Consider the following 6,220-nt stretch of genomic DNA (forward strand, 5'->3'; position numbering starts at 1 on the left):
ACAACTCCACTTAAACTATCTCTGCCATCTAAAGCTCCAGGCTTGGTCATTCATTTTGGTCTCGGCTATAAGGAATCCTCTATTCAAACTTAATATTCAGTGTCCATCGACATGAAAATAACAAAAAAGTTAATGCTGGACTCAAACCCGAGTCCTAACAGCAAAAATCACTCAAGCCCAGCGCATTATGAGTGTGCCACAGATCGATACGACATAGTGGTTCACCACAGCTCATTTTGTTACATTAACATTGTTAAAAAGTTCCAGAAAAATGCAACCTGACCATCATTTAGAATGTGAGCGAATTTATGTACACGTTTAAGCCATATAATATATATTATAGTAGGCATTTACTTAGAAATAGTAAATTGACTGAGGTCTGTATCAAGCCTCATTAAGACCCACCGAGATCAGATATCCTAGTTGATCAGCCTGCGAGCCTACGTTATGTTGTGATAAGAGGTCATTTCACATATACATGTATTCTAGTGCAAACATTAAGTTCCAATATGCAAATCAGGCCATGTGTTTTGTTACGTAGTAGCTATGTATAATCATCACCGACAGATGGAAAGACAACAATGACAAGGAACTAATATTAATTTTACCAAGTTACACAGAAATAGATACAACAAATATAAGAACAAAGATAATCAATCAATCAATCAATCAATGTTTATTTATATAGCCCAATATCACAAATGTTACATTTGTCTCAGTGGTCTTCACAGTGTGTACAGAATATCAGTATGACAATACGACACCCTCTGTCCTTAGACCCTCTATCATTAGACCCTCACATCGTACAAGGAAAAACTTCCGGAGAAAACCCACAGTTTAAAGGGGAAAATGTGAGAAACCTCAAGGAGAGCAACAGAGGAGGGATCCCTCTCCCAGGACGGACAGACGTGCAATAGATGCCGTGTGTAAATTGAAAAGATAATACATTTGCAACATAGTGTAGCAGGATAGACTGTTCAGCCCTATCACCACACGGGGCAACCTTTATAAAGAGGGGTCAGTGTCGCTCTTGCTCCCTCTTGCTCTTTGGCACGAAGGCCACTTCCGGGTTCCGCTGACGTGCTTTCTCCGCTGGCACCGGTGAGCAGTGTTGCCAACTTGGCGATTTTCTCGTTAAATTTGGCGGCTTTCCAAACCCTCCGGCTACTTATTTGTGTCAAAAGCGACTAACGACTAATCTAACGATTTATAATGGTGTTATAGAGAGGCGAAGTCCCTCCCCTTCCGAAAGCCTCCATGGGACCCCGGAAGCGGAAAATTATACATTGAAGTCAATGGAGAGAGAAAGGTTATCTTTTGATCCCGTTTGAATTGTGCCACGAATGACACATATGATGTTTGTCAATTTAAAAGAACATTTTGCAAGTCAAAAAAATAAAAATGTGTCGTAAAACTGTGAAGTTACACATTTTTTCGTGTGAAACCGCTCAGTGAACTACAGGTCTCTCGTCTCGCACAATACGCGTCACCAACATAAAGATGGCCGTCACGTTAGCACATTTCACCACATTCTTTCAGAATGAGAATAAAAGTATTTTACGAGGTGAAAATCACTACAAGTCTGGGCACGTTGAGAGCTGTACCTATATGAAAGGGGAGTTAGTCGGTTCTGTAAGAGCCAGCATGCGGGACCGGCTTTACAAGGTTTCGGTGAGTAATATGAGTGCAATGTGTAACGTTAATGTCAGCTAGCTAACATTAGCTAACAAGGTACACTAACGTGTTTTGTTTTAGCAACTAGTTTTCTCCTTAAGAACTTCGTGGTCTCTGTGTATGCTGTGGATAACATTAGTGTTCACAAGAACAAGGTACACTCCCGTGTTTTGTTTTAGTTGCTCTTCAGATTGAAGCGGCCAGTTTTATATCGACTATACTGTATGTGTGATCTCCTTTTTCTCGTTGTGTCATTTGAGTTTATTTGCTGTGTGTCGATTCAAGGATTTTGGTTATCTAGTCACAGCTGTGTGTGACTCCCTCTGGTACACTGGTATATGTTTTCCTAATGTAGAGAGCATTGATTAATTAATAAACTACACACTGATTCTAGATCCTGACCAAATCCTTTTTTATTGTTGATCAAATGTTTTTCAAAAACGTATTCATACACATTTATAAAAATACAATGTACAATCACAACCAATACAACACAAATTACAAAAAATACAGAAAAACAAACAATAACAACAGACAAGAGGACAAAACTATGGAAAAATAAACCCTCCCACCCCCAGATCCGGACCATCCTTGTATTATTGCTCATTCAATCTATTATAGCATGCTAACAAATGGTACTTACTTTATTTTTACAGATCTGCATGGGAGACGATGGCGCGATGCAGAGCGCTGTCTGTGATTGTGCACAGGGGATGTACAAATGCAGCCACGCTGCAGCATTGGTAATATTTGCCATGTGGCAGATCAGCTCCACAGATGTTGAGTGCCAGTGGAGGAAGCCTGGCACTTCCAAAGTAGTCCAGCCGGTGTCTCAACTTTACCATCAGCGAGAGGAGACATACAACCCACTGGCCAGAGACATCGCCAACTGTCAACTGGGGGGTTGTAAACGAGGCCGAAGGGGTGAAGGCTTTTGTGGAGGCCTATCAAGTGACAGTGTTCGAATCGAGTCTGGTCTCTTTGTGAGTGAGTCGGGTGTTCTGGGAGCATCACCCGATGGACTTGTGCAGCCATCTGCCCTGCTGGAGGTGAAGTGTCCACACAGCCAGAGGAACATGACCATCACGGAGGCAGTCCAGTTACCATCCTTCTGTCTCCGTGAGGAGGGTGGGTCATATATTCTCAAGGAGAATCACCCATACTGGCACCAGGTCCAAGGGCAGCTGCACATCACAGACCGGAGTCTCTACTACTTTGTTGTGTGGACCACGAAGGAGGCGATCATCATCCCCATCCCCAAAGACCCTGCATGGCATGGAAATCTCCTCCTCCTGGAACAATTCTACACCCAGCATATGCTCCCTGTGTTGGCCAGTAGAGAGGAGGACATTTCAATAAACATACTCTTAACACCCTCGGACTCTGCGTTGTGTTTCGTATGTGTGATGGGGTGTTATGCAGAGGGGAGGAAAACAGGACACAGCAGATTGGGATTGTGGTGGAGATGCTGAGCAGTTATTTAATTGTTGCATGTAATTATTATTATACTGCGTGCTTCTTAGTTATTCCATCTTTTGCTGTAACATGGATCTGTATGTAACTCTATATTTACTTGTTATCTACCACACTTCCTTCTACATCATACACCATCATTATACATGATGGTGTATATAGGATATATATATTTGTATACATATCTGTAAATTGTATAATTGTATTTAAACGTCTTTTTGATCTCTCAAACTGAGTAAGATTGACAATAAAGTTGACTTTGAAAAATATATATATTCTTTATGAAAATAGTTGACTGTTGTCAAATGAATCCAAATGAAACGTTGGACTGAACTACAACTACGCCTTTAAATCTCTACGGACTGTTTTCAGTGGGATGGCAAGTTCCTATCTTTAAACATTTATTAGTTTTTTCTCAGAACAGATTTAATTTTCTGAAGTTAATTTAACTTTGCCGACCATGTAAGGTCATCATTAAAAGGTACAATCAATTTGTTTAGGGTTGACTAAAATAATGAAAAACATTCATTTGGATAATTTACTGACAGAATAAGAAACTCAATGATGCTTTACTCACCTGTTCCCTTTTTATAAAGTGAAACAGTTGAAACGATAGATTTTAGTAAACTTAAAAACAACCTTCTCCAAAAGCTATCAAGGAATATACCGAATACTTGTTTTAGAACTTTATTACATATTTTTATATAAATAGTTTGAATGATCCATAATTGACAGAAGCTTGTGTTTACACTGACCTGTTACTCATATATTAATGTCTTTGTAACTTCAGTAAACCACTACCTCACTAATTTCTTTCATTCATCACGGTTCAGTAAACTAAGTGATACATGAACCAGTTTAATCATTATAATAACGTAGGATTGCAACTCTTTGAAACTGTAGGTGGCTCTTAAAAGAGCCGTTGTGTTTGGGTGTGCTGGTCTCAGGTCAGTCTAAGCCCTCTCTCCGCATCCGCGGAGGCGGCGGGCCAGCTGGATGTCCTTGGGCATGATGGTGACCCTCTTTGCTTGGTTCATCTTACTGGGGGGCAGCTACATGGATGTCGGTGCAGTCCACAATCATTGCGCAGTTGAAGGCAGAATGAATTTATTATTGACTCCGAATGAAGCACAACTTCATGTCATACAATACAATGACTTTATTTGTAATTGTGTAAAAAAATATGAGCATTGATTAGCAAGCAGGACCTGCAGGAACAGAGAATGGTGATGGAGCTGGGAAGAGAGAAGAATAAAGAAAACAGATCAACTTTATTATCGGATATTAAAAATTCAATTTCAAAACAAGTTGCCGCTCCTACAGTTTTCTAGTATGTAAAGATGATTTCACATGACCTATGCAAAATATCACACTCAATACATGTGTGTCTCTGGGGGGTGCATTGTGCCTTTGATGTATATAAATAATATACCATGACCAAATACTATTACGTACAGTGGAAATCAGGTTGCCAGAGCAGGTCAGTGTGCATGTTCCTCAACGTCTCAGCAGTTACAGGTGAGGTAAAGAAAATAAAAGAGAAAAAGGTCAGTAACAACACTTTAAAGTAACAACACTTTGAATAATTATCTCTTCTAACAATTTTCTCTCAATAAGCACACAACGACTGTCTTTCCAACAAACAGATTGTCATCACAATGAAACACGTCCAGAAGAATGTCATGCAAAGCTCCCTGCCTGCCTTCGACTCTCCCTGAACTGCTTCCTTAGCACCCGGTGGAGGGCGCAGTAGGCTACTCTTCAAATGTTTCACGAAATACTTACCATCATGTTTGGTTACTGTTTAACATTTTGGTTTACTTCATGTAATAAAATAATAACTTCATGGTAAGGCTACTAAAAATGACAAGGCTAAGTAATGTAATGCTAACTAACGTGCTCACTACTCGTCGCTACTAGCTAGGTAGCTAACTTGACTATGCACATGAACATGCACAACATGTATATTATTTACCTATGATATTACCTGATATGTCTGATCCAGCGACTCCTGGTCCTTTCATCAGACGGGAATCGATAGAAGGAGCAAGTGGTATGATCACTTTTATGACTACAACCTGGTACAAAGCACACAGGCATCTTGTAAAAGTGAATTTATTTTTAGCGATCTATAATTTATTGGAGGGAATAAATCAGTTATGAGATCTTCTTCTTCTTCGCTTTAATTACGAGTCTTATTATAAATCACCGAGCATGCCTGTGACATCACTTACGCGACCCAGAATGGGATTTGTAGTCTTTGTAGTAGCGTATTTTTCATAGTCTTATATTTCAGCAGTTTTACGACAAAATGTGACTTTTTTGACATGGAAATGATTGTTTAAGATTGACAAACATCATATGTGTAGTTCGTGGCACAATTCAAACGCGATCAAAAGATACGTGTTCTCTCTCCATTGAATTCAATGTAAATGTTTCGCTTCCGGGGTCCCATGGTCCGGAAGTAGATGGGCGTGACTTCGCCTCTCCATTAGGGACTTTTCTGGTGTTTGGAGACTCACGTATTGTTCTGCAGTTAACGAGTTAGTTAACGTGCTGCCGTGAGCCCCGCCTCCCTCCCATAGTACTCACAGGTGCTCAGACTGACAGTTGCCTGGCCGCAGCAGAGCTGATGCTGCAGTCAGAGCAGAGAGGAGACAACCACACTCCCCCGCGTCGAGACTGCAAATGAATTGCGCATGTGCCAACTGCCAAGCCGTCCTGGTTTTGAGCGGGATTTAAATGTAAATGTTTCTTCACTCACTTTCAAACTATAATAAATAACTGCCTTTGCTTTGCTTTGCCTCACACAGCCTCAGTCACTCAATCACCTCGTCCACTGTGTGTGTGCCTCTCTGTGACAAGCTAAACATCATGATGCTTTCCTGGAGAAGTCCAGAATTTGATCCTTGAAGGGTTGGGAACGTTTTTTGTACTCCCCTCTACCATGCTCTCTCCTACAGCCGCTATTACATGATATGCAAATTAGGCGATGACGTCATTTTGCGACTTCTGGCGACTTTCCGGACAGCCAATAGCTACTTTCCTTACTATGGAGTTGGCAACACTGCCG

This window comes from Gymnodraco acuticeps, unplaced genomic scaffold (genome assembly GCF_902827175.1).
Source record: "Gymnodraco acuticeps unplaced genomic scaffold, fGymAcu1.1, whole genome shotgun sequence".
NCBI lineage: Eukaryota > Metazoa > Chordata > Actinopteri > Perciformes > Bathydraconidae > Gymnodraco > Gymnodraco acuticeps.